The sequence below is a fragment of the Lycorma delicatula genome, chromosome 10 (genome assembly GCF_047948215.1).
Source record: "Lycorma delicatula isolate Av1 chromosome 10, ASM4794821v1, whole genome shotgun sequence".
Lineage (NCBI taxonomy): Eukaryota > Metazoa > Arthropoda > Insecta > Hemiptera > Fulgoridae > Lycorma > Lycorma delicatula.
The window spans coordinates 20513391-20531369 of NC_134464.1; the positions used below are offsets into that span (position 1 = coordinate 20513391).

Here is a 17979-nt window from a genome sequence, read left to right on the forward strand (position 1 = left end):
TAAAAACTTACCTTCCATATTAAAATTAAAAAAAAAACGTTCTATTACATTTTTCGAATAATAGAAAATATATTAAAATTAATACCTTGTTTTATGTCGAATGATATTTATCCGATTTTCAATTCATTAATCATCAGTTAAACTAAATAAAAAATTGCAGTTGCTGTATAAATGTATTTTTATATAAAAAGAATGATACTTCTTGCCGTGAAATGAATTGTATGCCGTAAAAATAATAATTGCCAAAAATGTTTGCTAGTCTATAGTATATAATAATGATTAAGATAACCTAATCGAATACATCCAGTAAAAGCGACTGTACCACTCTTTGTAGAAAGTTATATTTATAAATTAGTTTTTCCTGTTTAGCCTCCGGTAATTACCTTTCAAATAATACTTCAGAGGATGATATGTATGAGTGTAATAGAAGTGTAGTCTTGTACAGTCTCAGTTCGACTATTCCTGAGATGTGTGGTTAATTGAAACCCAACCACCAAAGAACACCGGTATCCACGATCTAGTATTCAAATCCGTGTAAAAGTAACTGACTTTACTAGGATTTGAACGCTGGAACTCTCGATTTCCAAATCGGTTATGTAGGAAGACGCGTTCACCACTAGACACACGAAGTCTGTCCAGAAAGTAACTTACGTTTTGAAATAAAAAACCAACCGAATAAAAAAAAGAAATTTATTATATATATTTGAAAGGAACAATCTTAAACTATTTTTCTACACGGGCACCATTTAAATTAAGCCACTTATGATAACGATACACAAGCTTTTCCTTCTCTGTATAAATCTGCCGCCTTAGATTTTTGGCACCCATCTTGCACAAAACTTGTGATAACCAAGCTTTCCCGATTCAATTTCATGCAGTAAACTTTGTGAAATTTGGGGGAAATGAAGCGAGAGTTGCGTAATCGTAATACCGATTTTCACGAATTTTATCGTTGATTTTCGTCGTCAGTTCATCAGTCACAAAGCTAGGCCGACCAGTTCGGTTCTCATCATGAAGATTGGTGCGGCCATTTTTAAACTAAATGCTCCACTGCCTCACTCCACCATCACTCATTATTCCATCTCCGTACACCTCACAAACTTGCGATGAATTTCAATCGGTTTGAGATTTTTTGCCGGTAAAAACCTATCGCTGAACGGACCTTACAATTCGCGGCATTTTCTATTGAAGCGCACATTTCAGTTTCAGATCCAAGTTTATGTTTACTACGTATTCCGTTGTAAACTTTTCTGCTCTTTTTATCGGTGGGGTCAAAAATAGGTCATTTCATTTGAAACAAATCGTGTTAACCTTGAAATAACGGTCAAGGTCACCGTACTATGTCCCCTTTCAATCTGAGTAAGTTTTGTTTAGGTCATTTTTTTGTATCGTGCGTATTTTACGAAACAATTTCCTGCGACGATTAAAATGAAACACTATATATATATATTTCACAGTACGTATACAAAACTAGTGTTTTTTCTTACCTGGCTAAACACTTGGCTATTTAAAATAACTATATGTTTTATAGAAACCAATAAAAATCTAATTTTTAACATTCTTATGTTTATTATTTGCTTAGTAGTATACGTGTGTTTAAGAATTGGAATATTTTTCGATTAGATCCTTTTTTATTAACTGTAACGGGAGTTCGGTCAATTTGCAATCATCACCGTCAGAAATTACAATAGAAAATGGTCAAAATTAAGATTGCGCGTCGTTTAAAGTTTGATAGCATCGCTTGCTATCAACGTATGTTGTTTTTGTGTGTGCGCGCGCGCACTCAATTGCATCTAGGGATTTATATGAAGGTAACATTTATACTCGCACCCGTTTATTTGTTCGTGAAAATTTCTATTGGTATATGTTAGGAAATAACGAGACATTTTGTTCGGTGTTTGGATATACGGTTAAATTTACTTTAAAACGTACGATATTTTTGTCAAGGTATGTAGTACGGGGTAAAATATTGTCGCATTCAGTTTATACTACAGCTTTGATTTTTTTTTTTTTTCACTTACTTCCGTATGTATTTATACTGATTTGGCAATCTAAAAACCATTTTTTTATCGTTTTGTGTATGTTTTTTCTTTTTTTTTTTGATACAAAATTAATTAATGACTCTGTACTTTTTTTATATGACGTTTAACAAATTCTTAATGTTTAGAATTTCGCTTGTTGATTTTCCGTACCAATAAGGTAATGCGATTGTTATTATATCATATCACGAAAGTGTAAACCGGTTTAAATTAATGAAGTATCTATGTAATGTGACCACGTTTATTATTTTAGGAAAGTGTTCTATTGACAAAATTAAAAAAGCTTCTTATAAAAATATGTTCCTAAATGTAAAAAATTACTCTTTTTTTTTCGAGTAATTAAAATTTTGAAAACATCTAATTTCATGCGAAAATAATGATTCTAGGTAAAAATTCAATGTGAAATATAGGTAAGTTGTCCAAAGTCAAAAATTTTAAATATTTAATTTCTCAGTAAAAATTTGTAATATTTACTGAGAAATTAAATATTTAAAATTTTTATTTCTATTTGAAAGGGGTTTTAAAGTTTATTCATTCTGATGTTTAACGTTAAATAACATTAAAAAAATTAAAAAAAGGAATAAGCTTATGCCTATTAAATACAGAAGAGAATTAATTTTTCATATTCAACTAATGTATATAAATAAATTAATTGAAACAAACATTTAATTAGAATAATAGTTTGTTTTTGTAATAAATAACGATATAAATAATTCAAAAATGATTTAGTTTCAATTTATATATATATCAATTACGTCATAATACATTTTATACCAGGGAGTATGAAAATATTAGTATACGTGCAAATGACGATAAAATTTATTTTATAAATTGAAATTTTTGTCTAATATAAACTGAAACAAATTTAATAAATTTTGCATTTTAAAAATTTGCATCATAATGAATTTTCAAAAATTAATAATATAAGCAAAACTGAAATTTCCTTTTATCTATAAAAATTATAAATAAGCTAAACAAAGATGACAACACAGTTGTAAGACTTCCTCGCCGTGCGGCTTTAACTGATTCACGGCTTACGCACACAAAATTTAATTTAAAATATTTCATTTTCTTTAAATATATTATCTTTTGTTTAATTCATCGTTTTAACTAAAGCGCGCGCAGTCCACCGATCTGATCTAGCGGTTAACTTGTCATCGTAAATCAGTTGATTTCCAAGTCGAGAGTGTCAACGTTCAAATCCTAGTTACTTTTATACGGATATTTGAATACTAGATCGTGGATACCGGTGTTCTTTGGTGTTTGGGTCCCGATTAACCACAATTCTCTCAGGAGTGGTCGACCTGAGATTGTACAAGACTACACTTCATTCACATTCATCCTTTGAAGTAACACCTTACGGTGGTTGCGGAGGATAAAAGATAAAAAGAGAACTAAAGCGCGCGCGCATAACATATTACATTCGCGTTGGTGTGGCAGTACTAGTGGCCGATTTAAATAATTTTTACACTTTAAATATTATTCATTTATTTAATTCTACCGCTTACCTGTGACGTTACGTAGAAGACGACTACAGTAGCTGTACGTCAATGCTACACTAGCGCTCCTTGTGGTTAGAGGTGGTACTAATGACACTATACCCGTTTAGCCGCTACTTTATTTAGAACATTTTATGAGCGGGAGTGCGATTTTGTAAAACCTTTTTTGGAACTATTATTGTTTTTTAATCGTTAACAAATGCGCCTAAGAAAAATAGGACCTTAATTAGGCGAAATAATTAGGCTGAAGGTAACCTTGCTCTACAGCCTCACCTCTTTGACCTTTTAAGTTGAAAATTTAGCGGGATCAATGCTCCATGTATAGAAATAATGCGCCTAAGTTTGATCAAAATTGGTCGATTAGTTCTGGATATAACACCGAACACACACACACGTACATACGAACATCCGGAAAATTTCCACCCTTTTTTTTGGTTCCTTAGGTGTCAAAACGTAAAGATGCGGTGAAAATCGCATATGCCCAATGTGAACCGATTACCGTATTTTCACTTGTATAGCTTTAGGGAGTTCGGCTGTAGCGCTTGGTGAGAAAGTAAAAATAGGGATTTTTTTTATAAAAGAAAATTGTTATCTCTATGAATAATTTTGTAGATCTTTTGATTTTTCGAAGAAAAGTGTAAGGTATTACTTTCTGTCGCACGTTAAAATGGGGAGGATTAAATTGAATTTTCTTTAGATTTTGAGATGTGTGTGTGTGTGTGTGTGTGTGTGTGTGTGTGTGTGTGTGTGTGTGTGTGTGTGTGTGTGTGTGCTATGTATAAAATTGTGGCTCGAAAATCTATAACTATTTTATCAATTTCATTGAAATTTAGATATGCTGTAGTAGTGAATCTGACGTTGTATACGTGAGAATTTGATGAAGATTGGTTTCGTCGTTCCTGAGTTACGCTCAATTTAAATTTGACAACAGGCAACTCTTAACCTCAATTTAAGGTACTTTTTCGGTCGCTTGTGGTGTGGTTGGCTAACATTCATTCATTTTCTTTACATTTCGAGGTATGAGAATTACAAAAATACCATTCATGGTAATTAAATAATTAAAACGAATTTAATTTTAATTTTAATTTAATTTATTTAATGCGAAGAAAAACTATTCGATATAATCATACAATAAATATTATACAAAATAAAATTAGGAAAGTCGGTCTTCTTGGGCATAATTGTGCAACAAGTTTTTTAAGCTACTTATGTATTAATGCATAAATGTTTTCATAATGTTATATGTTTTTCATATGTTTTTATAATGTTATAAATGTTTTCATACCTTAAAACCCATTTGTTTCTTTCTGAAATTGCAGAAAGTAGTCGGTAAAATATTGCTCAGAATTTAAAATTAAAATTATTATTGATCGGCCTCTCCTATTCTTGGAAAAATCATACATCATTCGACGAAAACCATAAATAATAGACGGTAGATCTTTACGTATAAACTTTTTGTTTGTATTCATATTTCTATTCATTAATCGTTACAAACTAGAAACCGATTGGTTAACAAGAAATGTATTTCAACCGATGTAAAAAGGGTTTAAAAAGAAGGTTTAAAAAGCGTATAAATCATTATCGTGATTCTTGGCTATCCGTTACGTTTTCATAAGTTTGAAAATCGAAAAATAAAATTTATCGCATAATTTCCTAATCTACTTTTAAAATCATCTTCTAAAACTGTAAGGTAGAAATCAACATGAAATCTGTTAAAAATGTATTAGATTTTAATAAAATCGGCTACAAAAGTAAATCTCATCGAAATCCTTTTCCAGATGAAAAAATCAAACGAAAAAGATCTGTTTGAAATGTTAAAAAAAGGAACATTAATTTCTTTGATTATACCTACGTAATTTACAAAAAATTTTATTAATAAAGTTAATTCTGAAGTGCGGTTTATTAAATATTTTCTCTCTTTGAATTCGTTTCAAGTTCAGAAATACGGCAAAAGATTCTTAATTTATAATTGACAGTTCATTTTTTTTTACATTACAACTGATAGGCTCTTCAACTGTTAGCCTTATTATGCAATCTTGCTGCGGATGTTAACCGAGCTATCTGTCGATCTACAATCAGCTGCCTCCTCATCAGATCATATCAAGTGCACTTCGGTTGTACAAATCCATAGTTCGTAGGGTCTTGTCCAGCAGGGCTCAAATCAAATTCTCGGAAGAAGATATAAAAAATAAGGAATATTCGTGAAATTTACCCGCAAACGACGGTAGGATCTAACAATCACAGGATATGTCTATGAGACCCCCGTAACAATTTAAATAAAAATTTTCTAAATTACTAAATAGTTAAAAAATAGATTTATATATTTTGTGTTCATCTTTAGTATATATTTAATCCGTAACTTTTTCTTAAAACGTTGTGTTTAGTTGTGTAATTAGGTTTCTTTTACTTTCTAGTACGATGGGTATTCCATTTAACGACCCGTAATCTGTGACCAGCGTGACCGGTATTTATCTGGAATATAAAAATTAAATAACCGATAAATAATGAATAAATTTTGGAGATACTCGATGATGCAGAAATCACGGAGTTCGTTAGAATTTCGCCGGTAAGGGGTCGCAGACGGCCAAGTCCACGAACCACTTTTACAGTTATAAATATGACCTAACCTAAAAGTGAAATGAAAACGGGGAAAAAATAAGCGTGAAAACATTACATTTCAGTTCAGTTAGATTTGTAATAAAGAATACTTTCCAAAAATACCTCGAATTTTGTTAAACGACGTTTTTTTCCATTTGATGAACCGCGGGACTCGAATATGTCATTTTATTCCTTTTTTTTAACGTCGCTTAACAAATAGCGCCGCTAGATAGCAGTACTTGACAGTACTAAGCGTACAAAAACTTGATGTACTTGAAATAATAAAATTTAGAAGAAAATACAACAGTCTTTTTTTAAATAGTAATTGCTCTTATGTAAATGAAAATGCTGAAGATGAAACAATATTTTTAATTCCCATCGCTTGTTAAAAAAAAAAAATAAAGTATTACTTTAAAAGAGTTTATACTAGTTTTATTAAAACAGGAATATATAAAACAGAAATATATTCCATTGGTAAAATCGAATTTAACGATAAAAGTCGAGAGTTTCACGTTCAAAGTAATAAGTGCAATATTACACCACGGATCTTCGATTCGAGAAGGTCATTCGTTATATTAGTTTTATTAAAAAATGAAAAATATGGTTTGAAGTGAATGATATGACTATCGACGTAAAAAATTGGCCGTGAAATTTAAAAAAATGTATATTTGTTTGTTCTAGAAAGGCGATAAATTTTAATAAGTCCATAAGATAACGATGAGTAACTCATAAAAAATAAAAGAATAATCTTAAAACCCAGTGATATCCAAAAAAATTACGATTAAATTTTAAACGATACGGTAAGAGTCTCGCAGATATCAGTTCTTCTCAAAAAACAAAAATATGTGTACTATAAATAAATCTCTTTTTAACAAAACGATAATTATATCAAAAAAGGTAAGACTGTTGTACATTTCTATTATCAAAATCTGTTATTAATTTACAATTTTGTTTAAAAAAAAATACACGTTAAATATATGTAATAGACAACGTACAGTAATAGATAATAAACAATGTTTAAGCGTTCCTTATAATAAGCAAAAAATAGAAAAAATTCTTACCGGCCCGATTTCATTTATTAAACAACGAATAATACATATCACATTTACAGAAATAATACAATTCTTTTGATTATTCGGTGTTTAATAAATGAAATCGGGCCGGTAAGAGTTTTGTAACAATTTTTTATTTTTTTTTTGCTTATTATATGGAACGCTTAAACATTTTTTATTATCTATTATTGTATATTACATTTATTTAACGTGTATTATTTTAAAGGAAATTCTAAATCAATAAAAAAATTTAATAATAGAATTGTATAATGTCTTACCTTTTTTGATATCATTTTGTTGAAAACAGTTATTACAGAAATTTTTGTTTTTTAACTGAAAAACTTATTTCTACGACTCTTACCGTGTATTTTACAATTTCATTGTTATTTTTATCGATTGAATCTACTAAGAAATTTCTAGTGCCTGATAAAAAAAAATTATTTCGGTTATATTTATAATCGTATCCGGATTAAAATTTTAATAAAGAATTATATTTTTTGATAAGAGTTTAGGAAAGTAAATGTTTATAATCTTTCGGCTTATACTCGTATTTCATCGATTACCGTTTGAATAGTATAGACATTATATTGTCTTCCGTACACGATTCTATAACGACGACATCATTCGATAAAAAGTTTTGAGATGCGGTAAATTTATATTCGTTTGTACTTTTGTCGCTGTAATATTCATCGATCTTTCTTTCATTTAACGGTGTTGTAGATTTTCAACTTTTTTTTGTAAAACCTTTTTTTTAAATAAATTAAAAAAAAAATCTTAGTAAGACGAAGTCTACCTGTAGAAAGAGATTAAACGTGAAAATTATGAACGGCAGCAAACTGTGTAATATTGCTTTCTACTGTATTTTTGTTTTTATGTTTTGTAGAAAGAAAAAGGGTGTAGAACAATTATATGAATGAATGAACGGTCTAAAAGAATGTAGTCAGCATTTTTAGAAACCTTTATTTTTGCTTCATTTCCTTTACTCCTTGGATTTAATAATTTCTTCAGTTTTCGTTTTTTTTTCTTCAATTTACAACAGTTAAATGATTTGTAACGGATTATTTTTATTATTAACTTTGCACATTATTCGGTTTATTACTTTTTAATTTTTATTATTATTATTAACATCTTACGGGAAAAAATTGATTCTCAATTTTTTATACTCTTTTTATATTTTAAGGGTTATGGCCATTAGCCTTTTCTTGCGCAAAACTTTTCAGTCTTCTCAGATCTGTTCTTCCATCGGGTTTGTCATTTCACACATAGAATTATCTGATGGCTGAAATTCTCAATTGATGTTTTGACTATTTTCGCATATAATTATTTAATATTTCATCAAGCAGTTTTATCGTTATCTTTTCATGATATTTTCATTCTTTATCATATCTCTTGTTGTACAACCTTTCACTGAACGCAGGTACCTCCTCATTTCAGCAGCCTTAAAATTCATGATTCTTCAGTTTTAATTGAAGTATTTGTATTTCTCACGTCGCTATCTAAAATAAAAAATTGTTAAATTTTCAGATATCACAATACTGTTAAATGTTTTTACTTTTGGTAGTATCTGGTCGACTACGAGTTTTAGAACGAATTGGTCAGCTTCCCTTCAAAAGCTATCGCCTTGTACTTTTGTCCGGAAAGGTACTTACCGGTGTCTCTTCTAAGGAATTGGCATATTGTAACCGGTACGTTTCGATGTGACTAAGATGGTTACGGGAATTGATAGTTCAAGGTCCGGTAGAAAAAGTTATATTTTAACGCTAAAAGTCCTTTAATTCCAATGAAGCATCTTATTGTACGGATGTAACAAGTTAAAATACATTCATTACAGCTGCCGATATGCTATGAATCTAAAAAAACTGTACTACATATTTGAATCGTGTGTAAATATCGTAAATCGATAATATAATTGATTTTTATTTTTTTAAATTATGACTATGTTATCTGCATAAAATACGGATTTAATCGATTCAAATTTTCCTTCCGACGAGAAAGTTCATCGCTAAATTATAATGGGCGTGGAGGGCAACTTTTTCAACCGCTTTCTTTCGCTTTACTCAGTTTCTAGAAACACTTCTATCCTGCTATCTTTTTTATCTTAATCGTCTATCTCTTAGTTAGTTAGCACGCCACCTACTGCTGACTTGTATATGCATAATTCCTCTTCAAGAATGTTCTCCGAGCTTTGTCCTATTTGTACTTCATCGTAACGAAGAATCGGGCAATGTCTTAATGAATGAATTAAAATTACAATTCAGTTTTTTAATAATAACTTTTTTGAATAACTTGTTTATTTTTACATTGTTTGAATAACTGCTATTTTTCTAGGCAAAAAAATATTATCTGAATAATTTCTAAATTATAAGAAAAACTCTTTATTAAAATACCCTCTAAGAGAATGTAATTTTTCGGAAACCCACAGCCGCTTTTCAATTTTTTCTTCCAAATCAGATGGTATTTGCAGAGAAATTTTAAATATTATCTAACCAAACTTAGCCTACGCTCGCCTCTAATCTTGACTAGCAAGCGAAGTTTAAATTATATATATATATATATATAATGTTTATATTGTGCTTCTCACAGGTATATTTGGAAGACCCATGTTTGAATAAAATCGACAAGTAGAAATTAAAAAAAATAGGTTAGCGAGCATAGGTTAAGTTTGATTAGATTATGTTTATAATTTTTATGCAAATACCTCCAAACACCCACTGATTTTGAAGAAATAATTGAACAGTGGCTGTCGGATTCCGAAAAAGAACCAAGGAAAAATGAAAATAATTATTTACATCAAATGCGACACTATTCAAAATTCCAACAACAACAAAAAAACTTCGAATCCTGCAAATGTTATGAGCTTTATTTTTTATTAAATTCTAAGGGGGAGATTATAAAACAAAAACTGTTTCGCCTTGGAAGTGATATTTACCTATTTATGTTGTCTTAAAAGTCTGAAATAATCTTGAAAGTAAATCGGTTTGGCCTTTTTAAACGAAATATAAAAAGAGAGATTTTTTTAAAGTTGAAATCATATTAGAAAAGCGTATCGATTTATTGAAAGATGAAATGTTTTATGTTTTATTATAAATTAATAAGAATTTTGTCACTATATTTTGTGTTGTTTTGTTGTACTTGTGTATAATTATTATCGTTCAGATAGTTATGTTACTTTTTATTAAAATATTTACGAGACGTTTTTGTATTTTATCTGTTATTTCATGATTTTCACATTGTTAATATGTAATTACTAAACTTAGTTTCTTTTTATTGTTTTAATTTCATAAAGCTATTTTGAAATTTATTTTGTAATAGCACATACATTATGATATCTAATCGTATCTAAACGTCATATGCGTTTAATGAAATAATCATGAAAAATTCTCTTTTCCTGGTTTCTACATTTATTAGAATTCCTTGAGATTTTCGTAACTCGTTTCTGGTGGACTACATTGCTCCTATTTCATCGTCTTATTATTATTATTATTTTTTTTTGTAAACTCGGTTAAATACTGCTTAATAAGAACTCTTGAAATTTGGCGTGAAACTTTTCCTTTGTGTAATTTTATAAATACTATTATACACCGTTTTAAATATAAGTAATATTTTTTTGTTTATATATAAATATAATTTATAGTTCGTGTAAAATTGTTTATTAAAAAATAATAATAAATCGTAGACGGTTTATAATTTTGTAATTTCTGTTCCTCATACCGTACCGCTTGATCGGTTTCGATTTGACCGATAACTTTCATTAATTTTTTTTTTCAAAATTAAAACTTTTATTCCGGTAACTTCATTAGAAATGACCCGATAGGTGTACTATAGAGCTGATTTTACACAATTTCTTGAACGTTAAGAGTAATTATACACTTTAACCTCTAACATTATCGCTCTTTAAATTCTAAAGTTCTTCCTTACTCTTGAATACATACATACACAGGGGACTTTATATATCATATATTTAATTTAATGGAACCTTCACTGTATACTCGTGATACGATAAATATTAATGTATTTACTTGTGAATTTTTATAAACTATATCGCTTGGAAGTTTGGTTTGACATGCGACTAAATATTGTAAGAGAAAAATACTATCTGGCTGATAAACTTGAGAACATTTTTAGAATCGCCTCTTGGGTAAACGGTGGAAAAGATTTATAATAAAACTAGACAGGGGTCTCTGCCCCCTGCACCCCCTGTGTTTATTAAATTCATGCTTTTGAGAATAATAATGATAAATAAAAATTAAAGCCCGTTCAATTTAAAAAGAATATTGTAATTTCTTCGGAGCAACAGTTCTCACTGCAGAACCCGAAACTTTGAGTGATCTGAAGCGTGTGAATTTCAAAATGTCTCCATCTTAAAAATAGTAGTTGTAGTCGGTTAACTGATGAATAAACATATACGATAAAAAATATATTTCGCCCGGTTCTTAGCGTTACTCGACAAACATCACCAGGAGGTGACGGTATTTCGTTTCTCTTTGTTTAAAAAAATTCATTTTTTAATTTTGTTTTTTTTTATTCACGTAATCGGAGGTGCAGCCAGTCGCATCGCATGTACCTTTTCTGTTTATGTATTCATCTGCAAATAGAACCTCAGTAAGAGTATAGGCTAATGACTATTATAGTCGGGATCCGAAAACGGGTTTGCCACAAAACCTTAGCATCAGTTCTTTTTTATGCGATTTGATTTTCAATGATACAATTCATTACAGTCTAATATACAAGAGAGCGATGAACTCTATCATCTTTAGCTATATCGGTTTGGAATCCTGAATTACCGACAAAACGTAACAACAACTCCATTTTTTCCTCGGCGACAAAGCTTCTTCTCTTGTTTATAATTTTCTGACCAAAATTGCCTCGTTATAAAATCGATATTTTCATTCTGAAAACTTAATAATTCTCTGCACTTACCTTGTATCTGTCTCCGTTTATTATCCATCTTGATTTACGAACTTTAATATTCATAACCGTGGTTATAACTAAACATACGAACATGAAAAGAAAGATTAATAAATATGTACGTAGCTTTTTCAAAAAGTTTCGTTTTTATTCACACACAACCTTTGTATTTACTCATAATTCCGAATAACTCGCTAAATACTCGTAGCAGCATTATTTATTTATTCATTCAACATCTAGAACTTGACAAAAAGTGACTCCTGTTTGAAAAAAATACCTGCTCCGTTTATATTAACATTACACAATGATTCGTTCAAGAAAATCAGACACACCGATTTCCAATCGATCAGAATATCTCAATGAAATATCTCTTCTTAACCGATTATAAGAATGAAAACTTTTAACCGTTCGGAAAACAGTATATTTATATATCAATCATAACACGAAAACCGATCGATCAGAACGCCCCAGATTTTGACCGAGCGCTAATCTGAACACTGTTAACATCATTCTTCAATCCTTCACAAACCGTTTTGGCACAACACAATAAGGAATTATTTTTACTTTTACTACATTAAACTTTCGCGAATTAATACGCTCATATTATTATAGAGCGTATTAAAAAATTATTATAAATCTTTTGTCTTTTTTTCCCTGTTTAACTATCGGGAATCACCCACCGTCAGGTATTACTTAAGAGGATGATATGTATGAGTGTATATGAAGTGTAGTCTGGTATAGTCTCAGGTCGACCATTTCTGAGATGTATAGTTAATTAAAACCCAACTACCAAGTATCCACGATCTAGTATTCAAATCCGTACAAAAGTAACCGTTTTATAATTTCTTGATGGTTAATTAAACTGTTGTGTTTTATATTAATTGTAGTGTCTTTTTTTTTAGTATTACTTTAAGATTCTAATCGCTAAAGGATGAATAGTTTTTAACATCTTTTATGATAATTATTTTTTTACAGTGTTACTTGTTACAAAAATAAAAAAAAATACATAAAATTTCTCTGCAAATACCTCCAAACACCAACCGATTTGGAATTGAAAAGCGGCTGTGATTTTCCAAAAAATTACCTTCCCTTAGAGGGTATTTTAACAAAGATTTTTTTATAATTTAGAAATTATTCAGATAATTTTTTTCCCCTATTAAAATAGCAGTTATTCAAACTTATAATTACGCTAAACATGTTAAACTTTTTTCACATGCTACCATTGTCTTATCGATTAAATATGAAGTTTTTCTTAACTTTAAGGTGGAAATATTTTTTATCCCCAAAGTATTTATTATTATTTTTAGGTCGTTTGCACTACTACTACACCTAGGAAGGCATAAAAAAATTATTAAGATATGAAAAAATGAAAAGATTTCAATATTTGGGGGCAAATATTTTTTTTAATGGTAAGATAAGAAGCATGTGCACAAGTATTGTAGCCCAATATGTTTGCAGTATTTTGAGAAAATCGACCCAAAGAAACTATTCACAGCATCCCCTGGAAATATTGAGCTCAAACATTTACTAACAAATTGCTCCATATACACAAGTCTCTGTGCTAAATTTCATCAAAACCAGTGTATCCAGTCAAAATTAGTTAAGTTTCAAACACGCCAACACATATACATACATATGTATGAACATAACCCCCCACTTTTTTTGTTTTTTAGAGTCCCGGGATCATAAAATGTCTAGAAATGAAAAAAACTTACTCTCTTTTTTTGACTGATTACCATACTTTCCTTCTTGCAACATAGGTATGCAGTTTATTCATCACGTAATGGAATATTCTCTCTGTGTATTCATTTTGTATAGATGAAGACAAACTAATAAAGGAAGAAAGAAGAATGAAAAAATACAGATATGTATAATTGAGATAATGAATCTGACATCACAGAAAATAATAAATAGCTGTAACTAAATATGTGTTTACCATATTAGTGGAATCGTTTCTCCCAACTAATCGCATTAATCGGTCGATTGTTGAACAGTTAATTATTTCAACTATTATAATTGACTTCTCCTACTGTAATTGATATACTAGTATTACTGTTTTCATTAAATTGCGATTCAATATTTAGTTAAACTGAATTATCCCAGACATTGTAAAAGCAAATTTTGATCGATTATACTAAATCAAGCAGTTAATTAACACTGTTATGTTTATAATATATTTACTGAGAGACGAGATCTATTGCAAACAAATGATTATTTTAAAGATGTATGCTATTACAAATATTTGTTTTCTTAAGCTGAATCAGCATTATTTTTGTGTTTCTTTAAGCGCGTTTTAAAATTAATCTTTATTAAATTTATTGATTTAATGTTTTATCGAATTAAGAATGTGGTTTTGATGATGAATTTTGCCATTTATATTCATTCCTTCAAAATAAATAAGTAAACCTTGGAACTTTTACATCAAGTATATCATTACCACCGTTACTGTAAAAAAACATTAAAGTGAGGATTCACATTTTATGAACTAAATTATAATATTATGTTTCTTTCTCAATCGGGCATAAGACAGTCTCGATCTGCGATGAAAAGTTTACTTAATAATTTAAACTAAATAATGTAGTTTTTATTTTTTTTTAGAGGAATAAAAATTAAATTTCTGGCTTGTTAATCACTTAGCCTTCAAGCGAAATGATAAAATGTTTAACTATTATGTTGAATTACATAATAAGATGGTTTACAAAAAAATGGTTTAATATTATCATTAAAAAAAATAAGAAACAACAAATTGTTTTTCGTTTTGTATAGCCAGTGACACCTGATCAATATTTCATCTATTATTACATAAACACATTCAAAATATTTCTCTTAAAATTATCTTCATCCATTCTGTTCCCCCAGGTCTCGACATGGTCATTCTCCACTTTATAGTATCTTGCATCAGTTACTTTATCTTTTCCTGCTGTCGATTATATTTAACATTCTCCTGCTTTCTTTTATTCTTTCTAATAACTTATTCGTTACGTAATCTTGCCATCTGAAAAAATCATTTTACGCCATACCTACGCCTCAAATACCTTAATTCCTCATCTGTCTACCTTCTATAGTGTCCTTCCGTAGCACCATATTACATGACACTCCCAAGTATAACATTTTGCCAATCTTTTTCTTAAATTCCAGGTTTCTTTCCACACAACAGTTTTCTCTTACTATTAAATTCTCTTTTACTCCTATCTTTGTTTTACCCGCTGTGGTACAAGTTTAGGTATTCGGTTATAATACTTTCCAAGTATTTAAATTTTTCCACCTGCTCCAATACTTCATTTCCCACTCTGACCTCAATCTTCTCTACTTTTTTGCCTGTTACCGTGCATTTTGTTTTCTTTTTATTTATTATCATTCCTTTGTTTTCACAAAATCTATTTAATTCATTAAGCACATCGATTAGCTTTGTTTTACTCTCCACCACCATATCATCAATGAATCGTACATTCCACTTTCCTTCTTCTGACTGCCATCTTCTTTTGCCGTTAAAACAACCTTTAATTATCTCTTGTAGATGTATGCTGAACAGAGTAGGCGACATGATCATCCTTGCTTAGTCTCTTTCGTACATCTCATCTCCCACTTTACCTTTTATTCTTGTATCACAGTAGAACTCTTTTATCAGCTCTCTCTCTCTCTCTCTCCCCAGTCAACTCTCCTCTTTTTCAAAATTAATATTAATTTATACCATCTTACTCTGTTGAAGACCTTCTCCACGTCGACAAATGAAAAATACATACCTTCCATTTCTTTTCCATATATCTCTCCTGCATCATCTTAGAAGACCTGTAGCAACTGTAGTTCCAACTATCCTTCCAAAGCCATACTGCTCTTCCCAATATCTCCCTCCACTTTTTTTTGTAAAGACTTGTTTAAATTTCTTATTAGCACCTTTGCACATATTATGCTAATAGTCCTGTGTTCTTCACACTTTTTTGTATTTTTTTTCTTTGCAATAGGTACCATTATTGTTTTAAGGAAGACCCAAGGCCACTTTCCTAATTTGTATATTGCATTGCACAGATTTATTTTCTCCATTCTCAATCAGAGAATGATAAACAGTTCAATTGATATTTCATCACCTACTTCAGCCTTTCCTTTTTTCTCATTTTAATAGTCTCTCTTACATACTTTACTTCTTACATATTGTATTCCTTTTGATCATCTTATTTGCTCTCTTATTCAACTCGTAGATATATTTCTCTTGTCTTTTTTTTATCAATCTTTCCATGTTCTTTTTCACTTCTTAGCTCTCTGTTACTATATTTATATTCTTTGTCTATTTGATACATTTTAGTGCCTTCTCTTATTGTTAAAAACCATTTCTGAATCTTCTTTATACATTAGATCATATCACTCATTTCTTTTCCAGGTTTTCTATCACAGCACATCTTTTTTTGAGCCGCCTTACTTTAGCTTTCTCAGTTTCATTTCTTAATTCATTATGTAGTTTTCTATATCTCTTTCCATTGCTTTCTGTTTGCATATTTTTCCATTTTCTCCTTTCATTCATCTTGTCTAACATTTTGCCGGTGAACCCCTCTTTGTGTATTCTTTTCCTGTTATTAATCACTAATATCTCTTCTGCTGCATCTTTTAAACTGTTCTTTATTTTTATCCATTTGTCGTGCGCATTACTTAGTACATTTCTAGTTCTTAGTTCTCCCCCATCTGTCTTTCTGTTTCTTCTTCTGCTTAGTTTCTCCAAATTGTAGTAACTCCTTCCACTTCCCTTTAATATTTTCTTGAGATTTATATTCACTTGTGTGAAAACTAGGTTATGATATGAACTTATACCTGCCCCAGGGTAAGCTGTAGCACTTTTCAAGCAATCCCTACATCGTTATTGCATTACGATATAGATGATTTGGTATTTTGCACCATTTAATTTTGACACCCGTGTACATCTTCTCTTGTGTTTATTATAAAAATTGTTTTCTAATACTAATTATTTTTCATATAGAATTTGGTGAGTCTTCTCGTTCATTAATACTTAGCAAATTATAAGTTCCGACTATCTTTTCTTCTTTTCCTTCTCCAGTCACAGCATTCTAATCGCCTACTATCACTACACAACCTCCTATTTCTTTTATCACAACACTCTTCTACTTGTGAGCACAAGTAGACACAGCACAACCTCACAGCACTCTTCTGAGTGCTGTGAGGTTGCGACGTATACTTGTATTATCATAAGATCTTTATCTCTTCCTTTGATCCTCATCATTATCACACGCTCATCAACATATTCCACCTTTATTACTCTTCTTACCGGTTTCTTATTTATATCATACCGACTTCATGTTTACCACTTATCTCCATTCTTGAATAGTAAAACTGAAAATCTCCCCTTAATATTTCTCCATTTCCTTTCCGTCGTACTTCACTCGTACCAAATATGCCCTTTTTTAACCGATTTATTCTTTGTATTTTCTAGTTTTCCACTTTGAAGTAATGCCAGTACATTCCGTGTTTCAATTTTTAAGGTTTTTGTATCATTTATTTTCACTTTTGGATATTTCTCCTTTCCCCCTCCTCCTGAGTATAAGCCTCATCGTATTCCCCTCATGGAGATCTGATTGAGGGGATCTTTACCTTCAGAAACTTTTTCAGTAAGGTCCATACCGTACCGTAAACTACTAAGGAATCCTTTCGGATCTTTATAACGCAGTGTTTTCTTGTTACCTTATGCAACCTAATGCTGTTGACCTTACGGTTTTTCCGTCTTTGAGAAAAATTTCTCATTTCTAGGACAGTAGGGTGCCCTTCCTTGTACCCAGACATCCACTTCCGCTGAAGTCGAGTGATCGTCCGTATAAGTGGTTCTTCTTATACCAAATAAGTGCCAACAACTTCAGTTATTTGGTATAAGAAGAACCACTT

The 17979-nt window shown here is 30.3% G+C and overlaps 1 protein-coding gene across 1 annotated transcript in view; it reads left to right on the forward strand.

Moving 5' to 3' along the window:
• The window catches only part of LOC142331671 (uncharacterized), a 66317-nt gene that overhangs the window by 47224 nt on the left and 1114 nt on the right, over window positions 1-17979 (forward strand). The window lies entirely within an intron of this gene.